We start from the raw sequence: 12,894 nt of genomic DNA on the forward strand, positions 1-12,894 counted from the left end.
TATCAAGAGTACAGTAAATACAGTGTGATATTAATAATATATTCCTGTGCATATCTATGCGCAGGAGCAAGCTACATTCTGCAAACTGCCATCGGAATATTGCCCTTGAAATACTGTACAACTGGATACCAAACACCACCTCCTAACCTAATTCTGTCCCCTCATATCCTGTAAAGTCGAATCCCTCTATTGTTCCATTTCTAAAGTAAATGTCACTTGCTGGTGTGGTGTGTGTAGGCTATGTGTAAATTATGTGCCATGTGGATTAAGTATGAGATATGTCTTTGTGGCTTTTCCATGCGAATGCATATGCTACCGTATTTACTCATACCACGCAGTAATACGCAGGACCTCGTGAGCCAATATACGCAACGTGCGAGTATGTGCACGCACGGCAGAACAAGCACCAGCACGGAGGCCACTCTGTGTGGTGTTTATACTTGATGCATGTGGGTATAATATTTTCGACTTCGACAAGAGTTGGATGTTAGAGGGGCGTGTACAAACTCAAAACGAAATTACAGTGTAATAAAGCTGTTCAGTATTTCTAGGCTACATGCAAAAGCAGCCAGTATTTACCCTGCAGGCAAACAATATAAGCGTACTTACCTCCTTATATCGCATCATTGTTTGTCCAGTGTAGTTACTGGATCTTTCTTTAATCTCACCTCAGAATCAGGCCCATAATACAAAGTGAACAAGTTAGACAAGTACATACAGGTTCACACATTAACACCTAGATAATAATGGCGGATGACCTGTCCCTGTTACTATTTTGCATTTCTCTGCCACATTTATTAATATGTATATATATTATATAGGTTACTAATTATTTTTTGTATTTGCACTCCACAGCTTCGGAAAAATGGCATCAAATATGGATTTTATCCAGGTCTGTGCCCAAAGCATGGCTCGCTTTTACACCAGTAAGTAACATAGAAACATAGAAACATAGGGGTATATTTACTAAGGTCCCGATTTTGACCGAGATGCCGTTTTTTCTTCAAAGTGTCATCTCGGGAATTTACTAAACTCAAATCTCGGCAGTGATGAGGGCATTCTTATTTTTTTTGAAGTCCAACAAAAAAAATACGAATGAATACACCATCGGTCAAAACGCGGCTGTTTAAGTATGAATCTCGGTAATAGCTAGGCGCTACATTGTAACACTGCCGTGTGCCGCCTGTCAGACAGTACAGGAGCACACAGCCGATCAGGAGGGTGCTACAACGTGGCGCTCCCTGATTGGCTGAAGAAACCCACTTAGACAGAAGTCAGAGTGGGTTTCTGGCATTCGGGGAAAGGGGACCCATGTGAAAACATGGGTCCCCTTTCAGTGCGTGGCTCGGGTGTCCGTTTTTTTTTTTTAATCAAGTACGTGGATTACAAAAGGATTATCCGAGGAGCCTGGTACCCTGGATCTGGTGAGTATAATTTATTCAACAGGTACCCCATGGATTCTACTGGAGAAGAGGACCGACCCTCGTGTGAACATAAGGTAAGTATGTATGTATGTTTGTGTGGATGCATGTAATAAAACTTTACTTTCAAGGTGTGTGTGTATTGTCTTTTTTTGGGTATTTTTTTAGTAGTAGTACTACAGGTACCAGCGGGCCCGTTTTTCCGCCGCATGCTGGTACTTGTGGTTCTCCAAGTACCAGCATGCGGGGGAGGCTTGCTGGGCCTTGTAGTACTGCTACTAAAAACAATATCAATCACTTTTACAAAAAGGCTATCAGCCCCCCATCCGCAGCCCATTGGATGGGGGGGACAGCCTCGGGCTTCACCCCTGGCCCTTGGGTGGCTGGGGGGGGGACCCCTTGATTGAAGGGGTCCCCACTCCCCCAGGGTACCCCGGCCAGGGGTGACTAGTTGGATATTTGATGCCACGGCCGCAGGGCACTGTATAAAAGTGACCCCCGGCTGTGGCATTATCTGTCCAGCTAGTGGAGCCCGGTGCTGGTTTTAAAAATACGGGGGACCCCTACGCTTTTTGTCCCCCGTATTTTTGGAACCAGGACCAGGCGCAGAGCCCGATGCTGGTTGCTTAAATATGGGGGAACCCCTGTCATTTTCCCCCCCATATTTCTGCAACCAGGATCGGCTCAAAGAGCCCGAGGCTGGTTATGCTTAGGAGGGGGGACCCCACGCCATTTTTTTAAACAGTTTTACAGTGCTTATTTAAAAAAAAAAAAAAAAGAACCCCAGCACGGATCACACAAATCCGGCCGAGATTCATTTAGAAAAAGTCGGCAGTGTTTTGCTAATCACTGCCGTAAAAAAAAAAAAAAAAACACGAATGACATCGACATCGGAAAACCCGAAAATGCAGAATACGGCAGCTTAGTAAATTAGTCGTAATAAATTCAAAAAGTTGCAGTTTTACACTTTCGATGTCATTCGTGATTATTCTCCCACCAAATCGGGAGAATTACGAATGTTAGTAAATATACTAGAGATGAGCGGGTTCGGTTTCTCTGAATCCGAACCCGCCAGAACTTCATGTTTTTTTTCACGGGTCCGAGCGACTCGGATCTTCCCGCCTTGCTCGGTTAACCCGAGCGCGCCCGAACGTCATCATGACGCTGTCGGATTCTCGCGAGGCTCGGATTCTATCGCGAGACTCGGATTCTATATAAGGAGCCGCGCGTCGCCGCCATTTTCACACGTGCATTGAGATTGATAGGGAGAGGACGTGGCTGGCGTCCTCTCCGTTTAGAATTAGAATAGATTAGAGAGACACTTGATTTACTAATTTTGGGGAGCATTAGGAGTACTCAGTAGTGTACAGTGCAGAGTTTTGCTGATAGTGACCAGTGACCACCACTTTTATTTATAATCCGTTCTCTGCCTGAAAAAAGCGATACACAGCACACAGTGACTCAGTCACATACCATATCTGTGTGCACTGCTCAGGCTCAGGCCAGTGTGCTGCATCATCTATTATCTATATATAATATTATATATATCTGTCTGACTGCTCAGTTCACACAGCTTATAATTGTGGGGGAGACTGGGGAGCACTACTGCAGTGCCAGTTATAGGTTATAGCAGGAGCCAGGAGTACATAATATTATATTAAAATTAAACAGTGCACACTTTTGCTGCAGGAGTGCCACTGCCAGTGTGACTAGTGACCAGTGACCTGACCACCAGTATATAATATTAGTAGTATACTATCTCTTTATCAACCAGTCTATATTAGCAGCAGACACAGTACAGTGCGGTAGTTCACGGCTGTGGCTACCTCTGTGTCGGCACTCGGCAGCCCGTCCATAATTGTATATACCAGTGACCTAACCGTGGTTTTTTTTTCTTTCTTTATACATACATACTAGTTACGAGTATACTATCTCTTTATCAACCAGTCTATATATTAGCAGCAGACACAGTACAGTGCGGTAGTTCACGGCTGTGGCTACCTCTGTGTCGGCACTCGGCAGCCCGTCCATAATTGTATATACCACCTAACCGTGGTTTTTTTTTCTTTCTTTATACATACATACTAGTTACGAGTATACTATCTCTTTATCAACCAGTCTATATATTAGCAGCAGACACAGTACAGTGCGGTAGTTCACGGCTGTGGCTACCTCTGTGTCGGCACTCGGCAGCCCGTCCATAATTGTATATACCACCTAACCGTGGTTTTTTTTTCTTTCTTTATACATACATACTAGTTACGAGTATACTATCTCTTTATCAACCAGTCTATATATTAGCAGCAGACACAGTACAGTGCGGTAGTTCACGGCTGTGGCTACCTCTGTGTCGGCACTCGGCAGCCCGTCCATAATTGTATATACCACCTAACCGTGGTTTTTTTTTCTTTCTTTATACATACATACTAGTTACGAGTATACTATCTCTTTATCAACCAGTCTATATATTAGCAGCAGACACAGTACAGTGCGGTAGTTCACGGCTGTGGCTACCTCTGTGTCGGCACTCGGCAGCCCGTCCATAATTGTATATACCACCTAACCGTGGTTTTTTTTTCTTTCTTTATACATACATACTAGTTACGAGTATACTATCTCTTTATCAACCAGTCTATATATTAGCAGCAGACACAGTACAGTGCGGTAGTTCACGGCTGTGGCTACCTCTGTGTCGGCACTCGGCAGCCCGTCCATAATTGTATATACCACCTAACCGTGGTTTTTTTTTCTTTCTTTATACATACATACTAGTTACGAGTATACTATCTCTTTATCAACCAGTCTATATATTAGCAGCAGACACAGTACAGTGCGGTAGTTCACGGCTGTGGCTACCTCTGTGTCGGCACTCGGCAGCCCGTCCATAATTGTATATACCACCTAACCGTGGTTTTTTTTTCTTTCTTTATACATACATACTAGTTACGAGTATACTATCTCTTTATCAACCAGTCTATATATTAGCAGCAGACACAGTACAGTGCGGTAGTTCACGGCTGTGGCTACCTCTGTGTCGGCACTCGGCAGCCCGTCCATAATTGTATATACCACCTAACCGTGGTTTTTTTTTCTTTCTTTATACATACATACTAGTTACGAGTATACTATCTCTTTATCAACCAGTCTATATATTAGCAGCAGACACAGTACAGTAGTTCACGGCTGTGGCTACCTCTGTGTCGGCACTCGGCAGCCCGTCCATAATTGTATATACCACCTAACCGTGTTTTTTTTTTCTTTCTTTATACATACATACTAGTTACGAGTATACTATCTCTTTATCAACCAGTCTATATATTAGCAGCAGACACAGTACAGTGCGGTAGTTCACGGCTGTGGCTACCTCTGTGTCGGCACTCGGCAGCCCGTCCATAATTGTATATACCACCTAACCGTGGTTTTTTTTCTTTCTTTATACATACATACTAGTTACGAGTATACTATCTCTTTATCAACCAGTCTATATATTAGCAGCAGACACAGTACAGTGCGGTAGTTCACGGCTGTGGCTACCTCTGTGTCGGCACTCGGCAGCCCGTCCATAATTGTATATACCACCTAACCGTGGTTTTTTTTTCTTTCTTTATAGTCATACTAGTTCCAATCCATCCATCTCCATTGTTTACCTGAGGTGCCTTTTAGTTGTGCCTATTAAAATATGGAGAACAAAAATGTTGAGGTTCCAAAATTAGGGAAAGATCAAGATCCACTTCCACCTCGTGCTGAAGCTGCTGCCACTAGTCATGGCCGAGACGATGAAATGCCAGCAACGTCGTCTGCCAAGGCCGATGCCCAATGGCATAGTACAGAGCATGTCAAAACCAAAACACCAAATATCAGTAAAAAAAGGACTCCAAAACCTAAAATAAAATTGTCGGAGGAGAAGCGTAAACTTGCCAATATGCCATTTACCACACGGAGTGGCAAGGAACGGCTGAGGCCCTGGCCTATGTTCATGGCTAGTGGTTCAGCTTCACATGAGGATGGAAGCACTCAGCCTCTCGCTAGAAAACTGAAAAGACTCAAGCTGGCAAAAGCACCGCAAAGAACTGTGCGTTCTTTGAAATCCCAAATCCACAAGGAGAGTCCAATTGTGTCGGTTGCGATGCCTGACCTTCCCAACACTGGACGTGAAGAGCATGCGCCTTCCACCATTTGCACGCCCCCTGCAAGTGCTGGAAGGAGCACCCGCAGTCCAGTTCCTGATAGTCAGATTGAAGATGTCAGTGTTGAAGTACACCAGGATGAGGAGGATATGGGTGTTGCTGGCGCTGGGGAGGAAATTGACCAGGAGGATTCTGATGGTGAGGTGGTTTGTTTAAGTCAGGCACCCGGGGAGACACCTGTTGTCCGTGGGAGGAATATGGCCGTTGACATGCCAGGTGAAAATACCAAAAAAATCAGCTCTTCGGTGTGGAGGTATTTCACCAGAAATGCGGACAACAGGTGTCAAGCCGTGTGTTCCCTTTGTCAAGCTGTAATAAGTAGGGGTAAGGACGTTAACCACCTCGGAACATCCTCCCTTATACGTCACCTGCAGCGCATTCATAATAAGTCAGTGACAAGTTCAAAAACTTTGGGTGACAGCGGAAGCAGTCCACTGACCAGTAAATCCCTTCCTCTTGTAACCAAGCTCACGCAAACCACCCCACCAACTCCCTCAGTGTCAATTTCCTCCTTCCCCAGGAATGCCAATAGTCCTGCAGGCCATGTCACTGGCAATTCTGACGAGTCCTCTCCTGCCTGGGATTCCTCCGATGCATCCTTGCGTGTAACGCCTACTGCTGCTGGCGCTGCTGTTGTTGCCGCTGGGAGTCGATGGTCATCCCAGAGGGGAAGTCGTAAGCCCACTTGTACTACTTCCAGTAAGCAATTGACTGTTCAACAGTTCTTTGCGAGGAAGATGAAATATCACAGCAGTCATCCTACTGCAAAGCGGATAACTGAGTCCTTGACAACTATGTTGGTGTTAGACGTGCGTCCGGTATCCGCCGTTAGTTCACAGGGAACTAGACAATTTATTGAGGCAGTGTGCCTCCGTTACCAAATACCATCTAGGTTCCACTTCTCTAGGCAGGCGATACCGAGAATGTACACGGACGTCAGAAAAAGACTCACCAGTGTCCTAAAAAATGCAGTTGTACCCAATGTCCACTTAACCACGGACATGTGGACAAGTGGAGCAGGGCAGGGTCAGGACTATATGACTGTGACAGCCCACTGGGTAGATGTATGGACTCCCGCCGCAAGAACAGCAGCGGCGGCACCAGTAGCAGCATCTCGCAAACGCCAACTCTTTCCTAGGCAGGCTACGCTTTGTATCACCGCTTTCCAGAATACGCACACAGCTGAAAACCTCTTACGGCAACTGAGGAAGATCATCGCGGAATGGCTTACCCCAATTGGACTCTCCTGTGGATTTGTGGCATCGGACAACGCCAGCAATATTGTGTGTGCATTAAATATGGGCAAATTCCAGCACGTCCCATGTTTTGCACATACCTTGAATTTGGTGGTGCAGAATTTTTTAAAAAACGACAGGGGCGTGCAAGAGATGCTGTCGGTGGCCAGAAAAATTGCGGGACACTTTCGGCGTACAGGCACCACGTACAGAAGACTGGAGCACCACCAAAAACTACTGAACCTGCCCTGCCATCATCTGAAGCAAGAAGTGGTAACGAGGTGGAATTCAACCCTCTATATGCTTCAGAGGTTGGAGGAGCAGCAAAAGGCCATTCAAGCCTATACAATTGAGCACGATATAGTAGGTGGAATGCACCTGTCTCAAGTGCAGTGGAGAATGATTTCAACGTTGTGCAAGGTTCTGATGCCCTTTGAACTTGCCACACGTGAAGTCAGTTCAGACACTGCCAGCCTGAGTCAGGTCATTCCCCTCATCAGGCTTTTGCAGAAGAAGCTGGAGGCATTGAAGGAGGAGCTAACACGGAGCGATTCCGCTAGGCATGTGGGACTTGTGGATGCAGCCCTTAATTCGCTTAACAAGGATTCACGGGTGGTCAATCTGTTGAAATCAGAGCACTACATTTTGGCCACCGTGCTCGATCCTAGATTTAAAGCCTACCTTGGATCTCTCTTTCCGGCAGACACAGGTCTGCTGGGGTTGAAAAACCTGCTGGTGACAAAATTGTCAAGTCAAGCGGAACGCGACCTGTCAACATCTCCTCCTTCACATTCTCCCGCAACTGGGGGTGCGAGGAAAAGGCTCAGAATTCCGAGCCCACCCGCTGGCGGTGATGCAGGGCAGTCTGGAGCGACTGCTGATGCTGACATCTGGTCCGGACTGAAGGACCTGACAACGATTACGGACATGTCGTCTACTGTCACTGCATATGATTCTCTCAACATTGATAGAATGGTGGAGGATTATATGAGTGACCGCATCCAAGTAGGCACGTCACACAGTCCGTACTTATACTGGCAGGAAAAAGAGGCAATTTGGAGGCCCTTGCACAAACTGGCTTTATTCTACCTAAGTTGCCCTCCCACAAGTGTGTACTCCGAAAGAGTGTTTAGTGCCGCCGCTCACCTTGTCAGCAATCGGCGTACGAGGTTACATCCAGAAAATGTGGAGAAGATGATGTTCATTAAAATGAATTATAATCAATTCCTCCGCGGAGACATTGACCAGCAGCAATTGCCTCCACAAAGTACACAGGGAGCTGAGATGGTGGATTCCAGTGGGGACGAATTGATAATCTGTGAGGAGGGGGATGTACACGGTGATATATCGGAGGGTGAAGATGAGGTGGACATCTTGCCTCTGTAGAGCCAGTTTGTGCAAGGAGAGATTAATTGCTTCTTTTTTGGGGGGGGTCCAAACCAACCCGTCATATCAGTCACAGTCGTGTGGCAGACCCTGTCACTGAAATGATGGGTTGGTTAAAGTGTGCATGTCCTGTTTTGTTTATACAACATAAGGGTGGGTGGGAGGGCCCAAGGACAATTCCATCTTGCACCTCTTTTTTCTTTTCTTTTTCTTTGCATCATGTGCTGATTGGGGAGGGTTTTTTGGAAGGGACATCCTGCGTGACACTGCAGTGCCACTCCTAGATGGGCCCGGTGTTTGTGTCGGCCACTAGGGTCGCTAATCTTACTCACACAGTCAGCTACCTCATTGCGCCTCTTTTTTTCTTTGCGTCATGTGCTGTTTGGGGAGGGTTTTTTGGAAGGGCCATCCTGCGTGACACTGCAGTGCCACTCCTAGATGGGCCCGGTGTTTGTGTCGGCCACTAGGGTCGCTAATCTTACTCACACAGCTACCTCATTGCGCCTCTTTTTTTCTTTGCGTCATGTGCTGTTTGGGGAGGGTTTTTTGGAAGGGACATCCTGCGTGACACTGCAGTGCCACTCCTAGATGGGCCCGGTGTTTGTGTCGGCCACTAGGGTCGCTTATCTTACTCACACAGCGACCTCGGTGCAAATTTTAGGACTAAAAATAATATTGTGAGGTGTGAGGTATTCAGAATAGACTGAAAATGAGTGTAAATTATGGTTTTTGAGGTTAATAATACTTTGGGATCAAAATGACCCCCAAATTCTATGATTTAAGCTGTTTTTTAGTGTTTTTGGAAAAAAACACCCGAATCCAAAACACACCCGAATCCGACAAAAAAAATTCGGTGAGGTTTTGCCAAAACGCGTTCGAACCCAAAACACGGCCGCGGAACCGAACCCAAAACCAAAACACAAAACCCGAAAAATTTCAGGCGCTCATCTCTAAAATATACCCCATAGAATGTGACGGCAGATAAGAACCACTTGGCCCATCTAGTCTGCCCCTTTTTTATCCTTTAGGTAATCTCAACCCTATTTGAACCTTAATTCTTTGTAAGGATATTCATATGCCTATTCCAAGCATGTTTAAATTGCTCTACAGTCTTAGCCTCTACCACCTCTGATACAGTATGAGTAGATACAGCTGTGAAATGATATATATGTATGTTGCGTTGCTCCTGCTCATCACACTACTTAATTGTAAGAAGCAGATGCGCACTCATTTTCTATGATGTTTAGAGGGGGGAAACATGGGGAAATCAGCCTGTACCCCCCAAAAATGTGCAAACTAACACTAGATAGCAAAGTAATTGGGGCTCTTACAAGGTGTCAAATGGCTGATTTTTTCATTATTTAATAACAATAAAAATGAATAGGAAGCCGGTGTTTTTCAGCAAATGAATGCGAATAAAGATAAAGATTGGGGCATAAAAATGCCTGGAAATAGATTTTGTGTCATTTTTTCCAATTGTTAATAACACCTGTAACTCCCACCTGCGAGCCTAAAATAGGGTGACCATATTATCTCTTTTACCTGGGACGCTTATGGATTACACAGGTTCTGTGGCTGATTAAAACCAGCTAAAATGGAGGCTTGAAGTCAGCCAGCCACAGAACCTGTGTAATCCATGAGCGTCCCAGGTAAATGGGATAATATGGTCACTCTACCTAAAGTACCAGTCCCAACAACACAGCACTATTATATACCAGCTAATTAACCCATTATTCTGCATTTTGCAGAATATCATCCCAACAATAACATGTCATGATTGGCCAAAATAAGCTAATTAAAAAACTTCTATGAGCCTAAATAATTATTAGTGGGAGTGTCCCAAGGGTTCTGAACCATGTGGGTAATTCAGAGTTGATCGCAGCAGCAAATTTGTTAGCAGTTGGGCAAAACCATGTGCACTGCAGGGGGGTCAGATGTAACATGTGCAGAGAGAGTTGTATTTGGGTGGGTTATTTTGTTTCTGTGCAGGGTAAATACTGGCTGCTTTATTTTAACACTGCAATTTAGATTTCAGTTTGAACACACCCCACCCAAATCTTACTCTCTCTGCACATGTTACATCTGCCCCCCTGCAGTGCACATGGTTTTGCCCAACTGCTAACAAATTTGCTCCTGCAAAAACTCTGAATTAGGCCCCGAGTCCTGACATTTATACCTTCAAATATGGATTTCCCAAACTTTACAGCTGCTTTGGGGCTGCATAGAAAAGGTTGCCTTAAGTCCTATGGAGAGTAAATGTGGCTATATTTGCGCAGCTAATTATATAGCAAAAAAAATTGTGCCCATTCATTTTAAGCTGAATTCAGCGGCTAATTCAATTCTACCCATAGTGTGTAATATACAGTGTAGTAGAGTATATAGAAACAGTCTACCAGCCACAGTGCCCATCAGCGGCAGCTTCAGAATCCAAGACACTGTTGTTTTGCATTTTATTTACAGGCGTTGTCCTGGCATTTGACGAAGTTGAAGACAGCATCAGGAGAGTCCAAGTAAGTGAATAAAACATCTATACATCAGTCTAGGGAATGTGGGGGAGACTGAGCTGTATGGCTCTGGTATACAACAGTTGGGCAGTACGGATGGTGTAATGGTTAGCATTGCTTCCTCACAGAATTCAGGTCATGGGTTCAATTCCCACCACGGCCCTAACTGTGTGGAGTTTGTATATTTTCCCCATGCTTGTGTGGGCTTCCTCAGGGTACTCTGGTTTCCTCCCAAAATCCAAAAATATACTAGTAGGATAATTGGCTCCCACCAAAAATGAACCCTAGCGTGTGCATATACATGTAATTAGGGCAGACTAGATGGGCCAAGTGGTTCTTATCTGCTGTCAAAATTCCAGGATTCTAACAGTTATTAATATTTGGTGGTGGGGTCTGTGTTAAATAATTTTTCACCTCTTAAGACAAATTTATATTTTTGTGCTCGTGCTCGCAAGCAGAGTCGGACATGACGTGGAGGCTCACTCACGCCAGGAGTCTCGTATTGAGGAGAGATGTATGAAGATACATCTGTATCAGCTTTACAACCGGAATAAATTAATATTTATTGGTGGAAAATACCCTAAAAACTGTTGCTAAATGTAAGTGTCCCCTGGATATATTATAGGGGTTCCGCAGCAGATAACGGTTTCCCATCCCAATGGTCTCCCCCATAGGTTTCTACATTGTGAGATTTCTCTGATCCGGAATGGGAAGCATTCTGGAGCTCAGCCACATTAGTGAATGCTGTCTTGTGATGTCAGCATTCTGAATGTCAGTATTGTAACTACATCCATATCTATCCTTGCTCTGTGGTGGAGAGAAATCTATATAATCAGCTATGACCTGTCCTGAGGAGGATATATGCAGCGGGGAACAGAGGGGAAGGAGTCGGGACCATGGAGTGCAGAGAGAGGGGGCCAGGGAAAGTGTTGGGGAGAGGGAACCCTCGCCCCAGCGATCACTGTGTCTAATATACTAGTGTATGTAATGATGGAATATTGTTCCCATTACGCTGGCAACCACTGACACCCCCACCTCTACTCACCCTAGTCTGCTGATGGTCACCTGTAACCTTTATGGCCATCTTGATATCTTCTGAATGAAATGTAATAAACCTGTAACATTTATTAAGTTGCTTGTATTGGTAATTACACTCTATATTCCTGAGAAAAAGAGAAATAAGTAAGTGACTTTAGCAGCTGCATAATGCTAATATAACTATTGCCCAATCACTCATCCTTTCCCATCTAGACTATTGCAACCTGCTCCTTACATGCCTCTCTCACTCCCATCTCACTCCCCTTCAATCTTCTTTTCTCTCTGCTCCACATCTGTCTACCCCCCCCCCTTCCTCTGCCAAGCCTTAGAAACATAGAATTTGATGGCAGATAAGAACCATATGGCCCATCCAGTCTGCCTTACATCTGCTCTCCTTCCCCTACAGAATACGCCTCAAACCCTCACCTCAGGTACAAGGACCCCTCCAGCTCCACTGCTCCCTACATCTTCAACCTCATCTTCATACATACTCCCTCCCGCCTTTCCTCCACTCTAGTAACCACAGCATTTTCCCATTGTCTTTCCCTCATAATGTCCATATTTATGGCCTCCTACGCTGTTTGCGTTGTGTACATGAGTACCTATACCCTTGTCACTTACAAGGTTTCTCTTCTCTTTATAGGACCAGGACTCTACCCCTCTCATGGGAAAGTGACCCCCCCCCCACCCCGAAGAAAAATAACCCCCAGCAAAAAATAAAAAATAAAAATAACAACAAAAAATACAGCATCAAATAAATAAATAAAATCAATGGGGGGGGGGGGGTATTGTCTTACTGAGGTGGATGTTGAGGCCAGCTGTGATCATGTGGTAATTTTTTTGACTCTAGGAGAGGCTGGTAGACTGGAGGAAGTGTTGGTACTTACCTTAGGTGTAACTGTGGGGAGTAAGCCCTTTTGTTACCCATTTATTTGGTAACTCCCCTCAGATACACCTAAGGCACTTCCTCCAGTCTGCCAATTTCTTCTGGCCTTTCATAGAGCTTTACCACATGATCACAGCTGACTTCAACATGCATCTCAGTACGGCAATTCCCCTCCCATTGACTCACATGGATTGTAATGTCATTCTGACCTGGGTGCCTGTGGCTGGGCAATGTCAG

General features: G+C 45.1%; 1 long non-coding RNA gene across 1 annotated transcript; it reads left to right on the plus strand.

The window, feature by feature from the left end:
- Positions 1-856: 856 nt before the first annotated feature.
- On the plus strand, positions 857-12,542 carry LOC134943357 (uncharacterized). Its single transcript, XR_010181496.1, has 3 exons — positions 857-926; positions 10,690-10,739; positions 12,415-12,542. It is a non-coding gene; the product is annotated as an uncharacterized LOC134943357 (long non-coding RNA).
- The last annotated feature ends 352 nt before the right edge of the window (positions 12,543-12,894 follow it).

The sequence above is a fragment of the Pseudophryne corroboree genome, chromosome 7, assembly GCF_028390025.1.
Source record: "Pseudophryne corroboree isolate aPseCor3 chromosome 7, aPseCor3.hap2, whole genome shotgun sequence".
NCBI lineage: Eukaryota > Metazoa > Chordata > Amphibia > Anura > Myobatrachidae > Pseudophryne > Pseudophryne corroboree.